This window comes from Phasianus colchicus, chromosome 7 (assembly GCF_987193195.1).
Source record: "Phasianus colchicus chromosome 7, bPhaCol1.hap1.1, whole genome shotgun sequence".
NCBI classification, from domain to species: Eukaryota; Metazoa; Chordata; class Aves; order Galliformes; family Phasianidae; genus Phasianus; species Phasianus colchicus.
This window is the reverse complement of record NC_143442.1, coordinates 1,258,731-1,273,302: the sequence shown is the minus strand read 5'-3', so window position 1 is coordinate 1,273,302 and position 14,572 is coordinate 1,258,731. Positions and strand designations below refer to the sequence as shown.

At 43.6% G+C, this 14,572-nt stretch overlaps 1 long non-coding RNA gene across 2 annotated transcripts; it reads left to right on the top strand.

Moving 5' to 3' along the window:
• Nucleotides 1-301: 301 nt before the first annotated feature.
• Nucleotides 302-6,862, top strand: LOC116227299 (uncharacterized). 2 transcript variants are annotated; one of them, XR_004166539.2, is made up of 3 exons: nucleotides 302-341; nucleotides 3,778-3,860; nucleotides 5,268-6,861. It is a non-coding gene; the product is annotated as an uncharacterized LOC116227299 (long non-coding RNA). The 2 variants fall into 2 exon arrangements; XR_016467967.1 differs by lacking the exon at nucleotides 302-341 and adding an exon at nucleotides 1,446-1,675 and having other exon boundaries at nucleotides 5,268-6,862.
• The last annotated feature ends 7,710 nt before the right edge of the window (nucleotides 6,863-14,572 follow it).

Sequence of the window (14,572 nt, the reverse complement as noted above, 5' to 3'; positions counted from 1 at the left end):
AACTGAGGACAGGAGCTGGGGAGGACTTGTCTGACACAGTGGGGCTGGGCAGGGCTGGTGGGTTTTTGCCCAGGGATCTAGGTTCCATCTGCCTCCAGTTCGACTGCCTCCAAAGATCTCCAATAGGGCACTGTAGCAGAAATGCTAAGTCATGACTTGAAGCAGTGATGGAGCACCTGGTGGGAATGCAGGGCCAACCCAGAGGAGCTCAGGTGCACGTGATGTACCTGAGTGGAAGGGCTGGAGGCAGGATCCACCCCTTCCCACACCTCATTTAAGGACTGGCAGTGGAAGTGAGGATATTTCAGTGGTGAGCCCTGTATGCTTGAGGTCTTCCAAAGGTGAGCAGCTTCTATCCTTTATTTCTGTACCTATGCCTGTTGCATTTGAGCAAATCCTTGCTTGCTGCAGCCTTGGTTCTTGCAGCTCTGCTTTCATTCCTGTGTTTTCCATCATGTTACAGGCACGTTCAATGTAAAGCAGTGAGAATCACATTGGGCTGGGTTATCTCATTATCTCACTGTGGCTGATGTGGAAATGAACCTGGGGTGTGTTACACTGAGATGTCAGCAGGAGATCTGAACCATTTACAGGTTTAACCTGACTGGGTTTGTGGGAAGGGACAGCTCTAAAACTGTATGACTTTGGTGCTTAGTATTCAGAGAATTCCTTTCTCTTGAGCAAGAAGTGATGGGATCTGGGGGAGCTTCTACTTTCCTAGATGAGGTGTTTGAGTGATTTAAGTGACTCAGTTGATCTTGCAGAATAGGCTTTCAAACATCCTTCGCTCCTCTGAGAAATATGTGTTTGTGGAAAGCTGTTAGACTTTTACCATTATTGTTTGGGTTGTCTCGTGGAAGGATGGATGGCCTCGTTTCACTGATCACTAAATCAGTACCATAAACACTGTGTTCTGTAATTGCATTTTGTGTAATAACTTATAGGTCCTTTAGTAAGAACGTGCCTTATGGCTCATAAGACAGAAGCAGTAGAACTATTTAGCTAATGGATTTCTCTAAGCTGCTGCAAAAAAAATTTATTTGCATTATAAAAACAGAAGGTTTGGAGAAGTTATACTTGTACCCATTGCCAAAGCAGAGCAAAATGATTTTCATCAGGTCCATCGCTGAGGCTTAGAAAGTGGAGGGGATGGGAAGGAAGGGCAGGTCGCCATACAGCTTGGATGACTGGCTGTGGTAGGAGGGCACTTTGCAAGCTGCCTATTGCACTGGGGCCAGGTGGTCTGGTGTTTCTTTGCAGCCTTTCCTAATGACCTTCCAACCTTAATCATTCTGTAATTCCATTGCTTGTTTTACCAGGAAGATGATGTTTAATCATCAAGTGTGATCTGTGGAATCTTTCCCTACAGATCAATCTGTCTTGCTCTGGTTATCTTTCCCATGTTTGGGCTCCTAAGACAGGCTGGTAAAAATTCAGCTATAGCAGAGATGGTTCTGCCTGAGCTGCTGACAGATGCAGAATATTCCATCTAATTAACGATTACCAGGAACAATGGTGCTGCGCTTGAACTTAACCTGCAGGGCTGCCTTTGGTCTGGGCTACATCTCCAGGATGCACTGCTGCCCATCACTGTGCACCCAGACACCTGCTGGAGGTTCTGTGGCCATTGGGAAATACCCCAGAAACCAAGCACCAGAATCATTAGCTGATAATGGTAAAAGAAAAAACCAGCTGGGTCCTTACTTGTCTTGACTTCTGTTGTCTCCCCTGTTCATTGCTGCTCGCTCTCAGCTGTACTACTTAGGTTAGGTGTTTGGGGATTCCTCTCTCCTGCTGTGATATCTTTGTGTCTGAGTTTCTCTTCCATAGGCAGCCTTTCTGTCTGTGGCTGGCAGGGCTTCTGTACAGGGGGACAGGCTTTCCTGTTCCTGCCTTTGCTTCCTTTCTCCCCAGTGCCTCTTCTTTCTTCCTCCACGGTGGGTTCATCTCACTTTTCTTTCTCTTTTATTTTCTTTTCCTTGCTACCCCTGTTACCCATGGTTTGATTTGTCTCCTGTCTTTATGAAATGCTTATTCCCTTGCTGTCTTATGTGATGAAGATACGGGGTAGCTTTGGGTGCTCTGGGGGAAAACGAAGCTCTACATGGAGCGACGCAATCAGGAGCAGCAGGAGGTCCATGCAGCCATCACTGTAAGTCCCTGTGACCCCCCTGCAAAAGGAAATTCGGAGAGTAATTTCCAGCAATCTGATTTGTATCAAGTGCTGTGTGTGCAACTTGCAGTACTAGGGATGTAATAAGAACCACCAAGATGTTTCAAAAAAAAAAAAAGCTGGTTAAAAAGTCTCCCATTTTAAAGCTTTATGATGTCCAAAAGTTGGTACTTATTGTCTTGCCAACCTTGGACAATTTTGCTCTCTCTGTTGCAGTCCTCAAGATTTAGGTTGTGTGTTATGGCAATAATGAGTACAATGTATGGAGTATTTCAGATTTGGGTCAGTAGCATCTAGATCTTTTTTTCTGAGAACAATATCTAGGGTTTCATCAATGTGCAGTCTCTGCTTTTTAGAACATTCAGATCCCATAGTGTTGATAAATAAAGACAGTCTATCAAATTGATGATTTGGCCAGAGGCTCTCAATTCTAAAGCTCTGGAGTTTGACAATGTTGTATTTTGTTTATAGTTCAGGTTATCCTAACAGATTTTCACCCATAATTTCCTAGATTCTTGTAGGTCTGAGTACTATTTGGTGCTGGAGCTGTGCAGCACTTCAGTTTGCTGCTTTGATCTAACCTCTGTTCTTTCACTTCCAACTGTCTCATCTTGTCTGTCTCCTTTAAAAATCTTCTATAACAAAACCTGCATGCATGAGTACTTCAGCTTCTCAGGAGAGTCTTTAACCTACAAAATTACTTCCTTTATACCCTTGTGGCTATGCCATCCTCTTGCTTTCTTGCAACTTGCCTGCTCCTGAGGTAATTAAAGTTCCCCTACTGTTGACTGTCTGATCTTTGCATTCTCTCTCGGCTCATCTATTACATCCTATGCTTAATTACCGGAGTTTGTTACTTACACATCTTTGAAAGTAAAAGATGTGCCACACAGCTTGTGCTGTTGGCATGATGACCTCCAACCTCTACCACTCCATTCTCAGCTGTTAAGCATAAAGAAAAAGATACCTTCTATTCCTGCTCCTTCAAGGGTTGAGTGATTTTTGTCTTTATCTCTTTAACAACATATATGTGGATTTTTCATATGTCTTTCTGTATGCTCATTGTGTCAACATTGAGCAGTAAGGGAAATTCTAGAAACAAAATGGGCATCTTAACTGCTGTGCTGCAAAACATGGCATTCATCTCAACTGGGGTGAGACAGCTTCTTTCCACTAAGAAATCAATGCTTTTTTTTTCTCTCCCAATGGGCATTCTTAACATGTGAAAATCCTTTACAATGTTATTACAGTGTTGGAAAAATGCTTGTATGTTAAATAGCTAAAATAGGCATGTTAAGCCTTTAGTATTTTACTAAAGCAAAGTCCCCTGTTGGTGCATCTTTGGAGCCCTTTCAATCTTTTCTTTAGGAAAATATTTTATTTCTTAATAGAAAATTAAAACTGAAAGTAGACATTGCTAAAAACAAATAAATATTACGAAAAATAAGTCTTTAACGTGGCTTTTCACAAATAGGTAAGCAAAGCTTTATTATCAAGATGATGGTCTGAGGAGAAGACTGCCCAGATATTTGGCTGAACAAGTAATTTTTTCCTAAATGTTGAAATTTCAGCTCATTTTTTTCCCCCATACGTTTGACCTGCAGCCTAGCAACTCTTTCATGTGGACATTTGTACCCAAAGCATTCCCAGCCATGTGAGCCTCTTCTCAGCACAGGAAAGTACAGAGGTAAGCAGTCTAGGGAAACAGGCTAAAATCTGAGTTTAAAAAAAATCAAAACAATCCAAAAAGCGAAAAGAAAATGTACTTGAGAAGACAATGGAAACAAAACTGCAATCCAAACTCAGGGCATGTTATAAGAAAGGAAGTTATGCAGAGGAAGAAGTTATGGAGAACTCAGGGAACTGCTGCATGTTTAACTGCTAGTTCAGAAGGAAATAGCAGAGCTGTTTCAGCAAGAGGTCCTTAAATTAATTCATTTATCCTTAATTTCCATCCACAATAGCATGGCAGTCGATCTCTCCTGCCCACACTGTTTCATTCCCATGGCACTTCTCTCCTTTGCGGAGCTCCCCCTCACCCCCCCAGAACACCCCAAGCCATGTGCATGGGTCTGTGTAGAGCACAAACCTGATTTCCTTTGAATTTCCTTTGATGCGGTAGCAACTATCGCTGCAAAATTTATCTCTGAGAAATATAACCTCAGGAAGCAGCAGTAACATTGGGATCCTGATGTTTTTCAAGTTAACCCATGCAAAGCTGCAGGGTGGAACACCACCTCCATTTCTCACATCATTACTTGATGGTCATGCCTACCTAATGACACTCTAATAGATTCCCCATTAAAACTCCTTTCATTTAAAAAAAAAAAATCATAAAATCTGACATATAATCACCGCAATAGATGATGGTGGTATTTTTTAATGTTTCTGGGGTGCACTAAGCATGAACAGGCAATTTTTCCTTCAAACCTTTCAAGAAGAGGCCTTTTCTCTTTTACTACTTTCCCAGAACAGTGATGAGCAGACCCATAGACTCAGGTCCCTTAGGAATGAAAGCACTGAGCCACTTAGAGCACAGCCCATTGATTACCCAGGCAGTATATATATGGAGGAATATATGGAATACATATGTATAATGGAGGCTTTGCAAAGCTGTTGCTCACACAGGATGAGCTGTAACATTAGAAACCCCTCACGGTTTTGTCAATTTGGTCCAGAATGCTGTACTGCAGCAGTTAAAGCAGTAAATGAGGGAGAAATTGAGTTGCTCACAAGTTATGCAACGCAGTTAATGTTTGCTTAGTTTTATGTAACAATATTGCATTTTTAATGAAAACATCTATAAAATGTAAAAATGGATGCAGCAGTTGCTCTTGCTGCCTTAAGGTTTTGGTCCCCTTACTCCATGCCAACAACAGAGGCACCAGATGTAAATGGTTTCCTCAAGTAACACAGTGTGCTCAAGAACCTATTTGTTTTTTTTCCTCTTCAAAGTTATTCTCAGATGATAAGCACCCAGTGGGATGTGTTTACTCATGTCTTTGAATAGATCAGATGTATTTCTCCTGGGCACCTATGGGTTTGTCCTCTGTTATTAGGCTTTTATTCCATCAATAACTCACTGTCATTTCAGACCCCACTGGATTGGGATACCACATGGGAGAGATTTCCAGGAGGTCTCCAGGTGAACCTTAATTCCTACAGTTTTTTTGTTGACTCTCGGAAAGCCTCCATGTCCTGAAAAATAGGGATGGCATCAGCATCTCCTGTCCTCAAGCAGCAGTGAGCAGGCTTGCCATCCTCCTAAGTGATTACAAATAATTAAAAGCATGCTGCAAGGTCTGTACTTTCTCACTGTTATGTTAGCTCAAAGAGGTTTTGAAGCCAGCAGATGCAATGAAATCCCAGTGATGGTTTCATTGACAGAACAATAGCCTACGCGTGCTATTCTAGAACAAGAAGCATCGAGCAGCTTTTACAGAATATATGAATTTAACACTACAGATAACTTGCAGCAATGGCTCTACACTAGGGCTTGTGCCTGTGTAAGAATAGCAATGTAACTCTAGAATCTTACTCTGTGCTTATAACAGACAGAATCCCTAATGTTAACTCTGTGCCTGCTGACAGCTAAGATGCCAACAAAGTCATCTTTGAAGCCTTCAGAGAAGGGGCAGGTTAATGCCACGTTCTCCTGAACTCAATCTTAATTTTTTTTCTGACCTCACTCCTGCCGTATTCCCCAAACCTGCAGAAGGATCAGTACCACAAAGTTCCTGAGGTGTGAGGATAAGAATTCAGTGTTCAAAGCTCTGTGGGCAATTCACTGCCTGAAAAGCTTCTGCCCATGGGAAGGGAAGCTGAAGCAGAGGCTGTGAGGATTTCTTGCACTGACATTGGGCAGACGTAAGAGTAAGGAAAGGAGGACAGAAATGAAATGTGGATGCTACTGGCAAATCACACAGATGCAAAGGAGCACATGATTGGAAGAGAAACAGCTGCATGTTGGTACTGCTGAGGTGTGTGTTGTGAGAATGACCTGCTTCAGTGTGAAGGCTAAAGCAAAATTTAATGGTGAAAGGACACCAAAGAAATGGGATTGAAAGAGTATTGGAAGAGTTTTCTTCAGTAGCTTTTCCACGTGATAATTATTAATCGGAGAAATTAAATAGGGCAACCAAAGGTAACAGAAATGATAGCAAATTTCCCTTTCCAAAGCAAAACAGAGTATTGAGGAAAAATAGAGAAAATGCCAATGGTCCTCGAAGATTGGAAAGGGAAAAGGCATGTTTGCAAGGATATGGTTTGAAAAACTCATCACAAATAAGTACTGAATTTGTTTGGGGAAGAGCTCTTCATAGATTTCTATCACTGTGTGCTGTGCTGTTGTAACTGACAATTTCTGGGGTTAGAAAAGAAGGGTGACAATAGGTTATGTATGATGAAAAGGTTCCCAAAAGCTATGGGAAGTAAAGTTTATCTTTCAAATATTCAGAGATGTTTGAAGGTGTTTCCTTTACTAGCGGTTGTAATTTGGTAAGCGCAGGGTAATGAGATCAGATGGGGGTATTTTGTTTCTGTGTGTCTGTGCTGTCTCCCCACCCTGACAAAAAGCATTACAAAGGAAGAAGCGATATTACAGCCTTGTGGTAAGAAATCACATGTTGAGTTCAGATGCCAACAGCGTTCGTTCAAATAGGGGCTGATCAACAGAAAGAACACGGCCAGGATTAATTGGCTGTTGTGGGAGGCTAATGACTGCAGGAAGGAAAGCACTGTCAGAGCTGCTAGCAGGAAAATAAAACCCTTGAGATTCTGTAATATTACTGAAAAATAATAATTATTAAAAGAAGTTTCTTAAAAGGAACAACTGGAATAGAAAAAAACAGCAGAGGCATCTGTTTCTTAGGGTGAGAGACTGCAACTCTTTGCAAGGGTAGATAATAGCAGGACAAGGGGAAATGGTTTGATGTTGAAGGAGGGAAGATTGGTTGGATGTCAGGGGGAAGTTGTTTGCTGTGAGAGTGGTGAGGTGCTGGAACAGCTGCCCAGAGAGGCTGTGGATGCCCCGTCCATCCCTGGAGGTGTTCAAGGCCAGGTTGGATGGGGCCCTGGGCAGCCTGGGCTGCTGTGAAAGGTGCAGGTTGGTGGCCCTACCTGCTGCAGAGGGTTGGAGATTTGTGATCCTTGAGGTCCCTTCCAACCCAACCATTGTATGAAAAGGAAATCTGGAGGATGTGAGTGAACAGAATGGAGGCTTGGTCCCATAAAGTGCTTTTTTGCCACATAACCCAACAAATCAGTGGAGTCTGACTCCATACTGGTGTGTCTCTGCTAGCAGAGCTGCAGCAGTGTGTGCTGGTGTTTGGAGATGCTGGCTGACTGCTGCCCACCACCTGCCTGTGTACAGCCCTTTCCATTCTAAAGATGGAAATGGGGAAATGGAGCTGTTAGAAGTACCCAAGGCGTGCACCTATGGATGTCACGAGTATAAAGTCTGCATTAAGCTTTCCAAGTCCTGCTCCTAAGGAGAGATTTGTAAGCGGTTTGTGTGCTGTTTTATGCTTACATCCGATAGAATAACTTTGAATGATGTTGATATGCTGAAACAGTTCTCTGATTTTAATTAATTGATGGAGAGGAAGAAAAAGTCTCAAAGTAACCAATTGTTAGTTGTAAATAACACACCCTGTTTTGTAAGAACTTAATTAGGAAGCTTTTCCTGTTCAGCAGTGGAACGCTCATAATTCTAACAGCCTGAAATAAATAAGCTCAGAGTTGGGCAGCTGTGCACAAATTAGCACTGTCACAGAGCTCAGCTTTTTTAACCCTTTTGTTACGCGGGCTCAGAGTGCGCTTTAACTCACAGTACACTGCTGTACTTGATGTTCAACTCCTTCCTTGCTGTGTGCTTCTTCAATACAACTGAGAGCACACAGCCACCCTACTCTGCTCAGGGCACACAGGGATGCAGGAGAAAGCACTGCTCTCCCCTTCAGTGAATCTGCAAACTTCCCCGAGCAAGGGATGTGTTAATGGCTGACAGCAGCCAAGACCAATTCATCAAGTGCACAGTGCTGGGAGCAGTGCTGAAGGAGGCAATTAAGTCCCTTCCAGGTTGGGATGCTACCTGGGGGCTGACTGCAGCACTGCTGATGCTCTCCTAAGGTGTGGGTAGCATTTTCCTACTGCAAGAGAGATTTCAATGAGCGGCAAGGTTTCAGATGGATTCCTGTAGTGCCTTGCAAAATTAAACCAAATGAATGCATATTTCAACATGGGGAATTCTGCAAGCAATACAGATGGCATTTGGGTACCGCCTTGGGAAAACACTTGGAAAGTGCACTCACAAAGGGAAACCTAGTTTCTGCTTTCATTTCCTTTCACTTCATTTTCTACAAATAATATTTCACAGAATCATAGGGGTTGGAAGGGGCCTCTAGAGATCATCGAGTCCAACCCCCTGCCAAAGCAGGATCCCTACACCGGGTTGCACAAGTAGGTGTCCAGGCAGATCTTGAATATCTCCAGAGAAGGAGACTCCACAACCTCCCTGGGCAGCCTGTTCCGGTGTCCGTCACCCTCATGGTAAAGAAGTTTTTGCGCACATTTGTGCGGAACTTCTTATGCTGCAGTTTTCGGCCATTCCCCCTTGTCCTGTCTCCACACACCGCTGAAAACAGTCCAGCCTCTCCATTCTGCCCCCCACACCACAGATATTTATAGATCTGGATCAGGTCTCCTCTCAGTCTTTTCTTCTCAAGGCTAAACAGATCCTGTTCACTCAGCCTTTCTTCATAGGGGAGACGCTCCAGGCCCTTCACCATCTTTGTGGCCCTCTGCTGGACTCTTTCCAAGAGATCCCTGTCTTTTTTGTACTGAGGAGCACAGAACTGGACACAGTACTCCAAATGAGGCCTTACCAGGGCAGAGTAGAGGGGGAGGATCAACTCCCTCGACCTGCTGGCCACGCTCTTTTTAGTGCACCCCAGATGCCATTGGCCTTTTTGGCCACAAGTGCACACTGCTGGCTCATGGCCAACCTGTCGTCCACCAGGACACCCAGGTCCCTTTCTGCAGAGCTTCTCTCCAGCAGCTCATCCCCCAACCTGTACCGGTGCATGCAATTATTCCTCCCCAGATGCAAGACTCTACACTTGCTTTTGTTAAACCTCATCTGGTTTCTTACTGCCCAGCTCTCCAGCCTGTCCAAGTCTCATTGAATGGCAGCACAGCCTTCAGACGTGTCAGCCAATCCTCCCAACTTCCTATCATCAGCAAACTTGCTGAGGGTGGCCACTATCCCCTCATCAAGGTCACTGATGAAGATGTTGAACAAGACCGGACCCAGCACTGATCCCTGGGGAACACCGCTGGTTACAGGCCTCCAACCAAACTCTGCACCACCAACGATGACCCTCTGCGCTCTGCCAGTCAGCCAGTTCTCAACCCACCTCACTGTGCACTCATCTATCCCACACTTCCTCAGCTTTGTTATGAGGGTGTCGTGGGAGACAGTCTCAAATGCCTTGCTGAAATTAACTGCTTTCCCCCCATCCACCCAGCCAGAGACAACATCATAGAAGGCTACCAGGTTGGTCAAGCACGACCTCCCCCTGGTGAACCTGTGCTGACTACTCCTGATAACCTCCTTTTCTTCCAGTTGTCTGGAGATGGCATCCAGCACAAGCTGCTCCATCACCTTTCCAGGGACAGAGGTGAGGCTGACTGGCCTATAACTGCCTGGATCTTCCTTCTTGCCCTTTTTGAAGACCAGAGTGACATTGACTATCCTCCAGTCCTCAGGCACCTGCCCCGTTCTCCAAGACCTCTCAAAGAAGACAGAGAGTGGTTCAGCAATCACCTCTGCCAGCTCCCTCAGCACCTGTGGATGCACCCCATCGGGTCCCATTTCTGCTATTACTGTTGGCCAAACCTCTCTTCATTTAAATGGAGTAAATGCAAATGTGCTGTGTGAGACACTAAGTTTGCACCACAGTGGGTAATGACTGTTCATTTATTTGTCAAAAAGAGCATTTGTGGTTTACTTTTGAGCCAAAAAGATTGCCGGCCGTTGTTACACATACAAAAATGTGATGTCTCATTTAAGATGTGGCAGCAGTTACTGACAGAAGCAAAACGAACCCCCGGAAAGCACTGCACATAGATCTGTTTTCCAAATATGAATGATGTGATCTACGTGTTATTAAAATCAAAGATTTCCCCGGGCAGAAAGCCATTAAGCCTGAATTAATGTCATAAATATCTCACAGCTCCTTCAGGTGTACAACTGATCAGAACACCGCTGCGGTTATCTCGAATCACGCTCCATTTGTGTGGAAGTGAGCAGCACAGTGCTGTGCAGGTGCTGTGGTGGGCAATGTGCAGTGTGTGTCCTTGGGCCCTGGCACAGCCTCAGCCCAGTGGATGCGAGGATTTGGATTCCATTTCCTTCCCTGCCTCGGAGAGCTTCGACCTGCAGCTCCCATCTCTCTGGAGGGCTGCCTAATGAGGCAGGAAGGAAATCTCTCTCTGTCCATCTTATTAAGGCTGTATCGCTTTGTACAGAATCATTAAGTATTAATTGGGCCAGAAAGAAGGCAGAGGGATTGCTGTGGATAGTCGAGTCCCAGGCCTGCCTCCAGCCAGTGTTTAATTTGCTTTCATTAAGCAGCTTTCAGAGCAGGGACCCAGACGTGGGCCTGCCCTCCTGCACAGGGATGAAGTGACCGTGCCATGTTGGTGTGTGCAGGGACACAGGGCCTAACGCCAAGCTCAAAGGAAGATCCAGCTCCCCATTCACTGCCTGGGTTACAGTGTGGCTGTGCTGAGGCCTGCCAGCCTCCCCTCCCACGTGAATTACTTCTTTTGTGGGTGGTTCCAAAGCTAGATCACACTCCTGCTACCATTCCACGCTTCCAAACTTAAGACTGCTGTTGCTATACTTTAATTTCGGGAGCTCTAATTGAGTTTGTAAAGCATTATTTTTCCTCTGAGCTGAGAGCAAGATGACAGTAATCTCCCTGATCGATGCCTGTAAAGTTTCCAAGAGAACATGCTGAAATCCCAAAGGCAGTTTTATGGTGTGAATTCAAGATGCTTCCTATTTCTAACAAGAAAGCCTTATGATTTCAAGTAGTCATAGAGCATTATTTCTATGTAAGATTCTGAAGTACAGTTTGTCCTTCATGCAGATATAGATTGGAAACACAGATTAAGGGGAAAAAAAAACAATTGATGGGATGATGCTGGCACCAAAGGTTTTAATTTAAAACAAAAAGACCATTTGAAGGGGAAAAATAAATGTATTATGGGAAGACAAGAAAAGGGTCAAAGAAAATTGAGTTGTACTAAAACGATGTCTTAATTCATCGTGTAAATTTTACTAAGAGCCCGTCAGATAAATGGCTATAGGAGATGTGAACAAAATTGTTACTGAGGTCTCTCAAGGCAGCAGGTCCTTACAAAGCCTCTGACAGTGTAAAATGTTTGGACTATCAAAAATAAGTGTTCCAAACACAAAGATATGATGCATTTCAGGACAGAGGACCAGATTCTGTCATGTGTAGTTGAAGGCCTGTTAAACTTGCTTGTGACATAAGGGGCTACGATTGCTCCTGCAGTGCCCAACAAAAATGACTTTTATAGAGGTTTTTGAGAACCTTCACCCCAAATTTAGGATTTGGAGGTAGGTTTCTTGAGGCTTCATTTGTACTGGTACGCTAAACGTTCCTAGGAACGTTCTCTGGCAATGCAACCACCTGGTGTGGGATTTAGCATGTCTCTGGGAGCAAGGATGTTTCTCAAGGAAGCACTCTGTAAAGGACTTGTGTTGATATCATCACTGTCACGGTGATACAGATGCGAAAGCATCCTGTACAACATAACCACTTCACTCGGTCTTCTCGGCAGTGACTTTTATTCTGCAGCACATCAGAAGAATGACTGACACAGCTTCCACCTGGGAAAAAATCACGTTAACCTTCCCCTCTCATCCCAGATGAGCTTTCTTAGCTTAATTGACTTCAAGCACTTTTATGCCGTTCCTGTTTTTAACAGCTAGTCAAAATGAAATCACTTCTGGCCTAAAATGAATGATAAGTTGCAGGTAATGAAAAATCTGTACTTCAGACACTCCCACAATGAGTGAAAAAGCTTCGCTGAGGAGGGTATAGAAGTAATAAAGTTGTAATAAATGTCAGAAAGATGCGAGCTCTTTATTGGAGAAAACTCATGTACTGCTTTTAACAACTGAACCTGTCAGTTATATAAATGATAATGTGCACTGAGGGAAAGTAAGCTATAAATCCTTTATTTCTGAAATGAAATTCCATCAAACGTGAAGAAATAGGTTGGCGACAAAATTAATTCTCTGTTATGTCAAACATAGATGCATCTGTGTTTTGAATTCAGAGCAAAAAGAATGATAAAATCACAGAAAGGCTCGGGCCCCATCCAACCTGCCTTGAACACCTCCAGGGATGGATGGGGCATCCATCTCTGGGCAGCTGTTCCAGCACCTCACCACTCTCAGAGCAAAAAACTTCCCCCTGACATCCAACCTAAACCTTCCCTCCTTCAACTTAAAACCATTTCCCCTTGTCCTGCCGTTATCTACCCTTGTAAAGAATTAACTCTCCTCAGGGATTCAACCAAATTTGAATTTTCCCAACAGTTTTCTTGCCTCACAAATGCTCTGCATCCAGAAGTGCTCTGCATCCTTTAGATCATTCTCATTTTCAAACCGTGAACAATTTGGGAACACTATTTTTACCACCACTAACTGGTTCGGGGACCTGAGCGCCAGTTCCAGCACACACACACAGCCAGACAGCAGCAGGCTGCTGCACTCGAGGAACCCTGAGAAGGAATGCTCTTTGCCATCCGCAAGGCAGGCTGTAAATACCTCAGGGTGCTCAGTAGCAACTTCTCATGCACTCCCCTTCCATTCTAGAAAGGTTGGACCACTCAGAGTAGCCTTTAAACATAGAGAAGGCAAGAGAAGGGCAGTTACTAAGATGGAAAAAAATATAAATTAAAAACTCAAATGAAATCACAAAGATGACGTGTCTAGGAGGCTTGAGGAAACCGAACAGAACCAGTGCCAAATGTACATCATTTATCATTACACACACCTGCTATATCAGATGAGAGGACTCAGTGCCATATCCTGCTTTATAAAAAGCTCTAAGATTTGTGTTCAAGGCGCAAAGTATTTAAACGCAAGGGTATTTAAACCTTCTCATATAAGGCAGGGAAATTTATCTCAGAGGTTATCCAATTTGTTTTCAAGTGGTAAAACCAGGCAGTGCAGTTGTAAAGGAAGCCGCTGTCGGAGGCGGTGTGGGATTAACGGGTGCAATAAGTGTGATGGCTTTAATATTACAAATGATAGTTCCATGAGTTTGATGAATAGTTACTTTTGGTTTACCTGTGGTGCTGCGTTTGAGAAGATAATACAGAAAAAGCAATAAAATTGAGTAAGTAGAATGGTGTAGGCTGCTGTTTGCTAAAAATAATAAATGGATTACACTGAAAGGCAGCACACATGCAATAACTGTCAGTCGGTTATCTATCAGCCCATTTTATTCCCATTAGGTGCTAGGAAAGAATACTGTATTTTGTGTAATTATCGATGTGAAATTCAGATGGAAATGAATTGGCTCTTCCTTCAGCTTTGTTTTCCTTTCCACATATGACCATACACAAGTCAAAGGATCTGCTCCAGGAGATAAATATACATAAAATTTGCCTTCAACCTCATCTGCCAAGAAGAAAAGGTTACCTTCTGGCATGACAGATTGGTTGGAAGGTCACGGTAGATTTTCCAATAGAGCTAGGAATACATTTTTTTGGCACAACGATACATGTATACATTTTAAATAGCACAACACAATATTTAAATGTACTTGTCAAGAAAAAACACCGGTTGTATTTCAGTGCTATTGGGTTCCTGTTCAAGCTCAGTGGATGTGAAGTTAGGCAGGGCAGAAAGCCAAGCTGCTGATGAGAGGTCTGACTGTGCTGCTCATGTCTCTGGGCAGCAAGGGGTGGTCAGCATCCCTGTTTTCTCTGGGTGGGAAAAAGTGGGAAAATATATGTATATAAGGAAAGAGGGGAAGATGAATAGTAGTGAAGCTGCAGAATGGCTTCTGCATAATGGGAAACTGATGAGGCCTGGGCTTCCCTTCTGACTGGCTAAGGGTGAGGAAAGATTGGAGTGCATGAGATTACAGAGACATTTGTCCACTGTTTTCCAAAACACAGAATGGAAAGCCCACCCAATAAGAATACTAAGCAGCAAGGACAAAGCAAATATGAAGCTGAAGTGCTTTCATACAAAAGGTACAATTATTCTTGGAACTCTGTGGCTCAAGCTGGTATTGAAACTAAAAGTTAAAAGAGATTAAAACAGAAATTGATAGGCTTTCAAAAAAT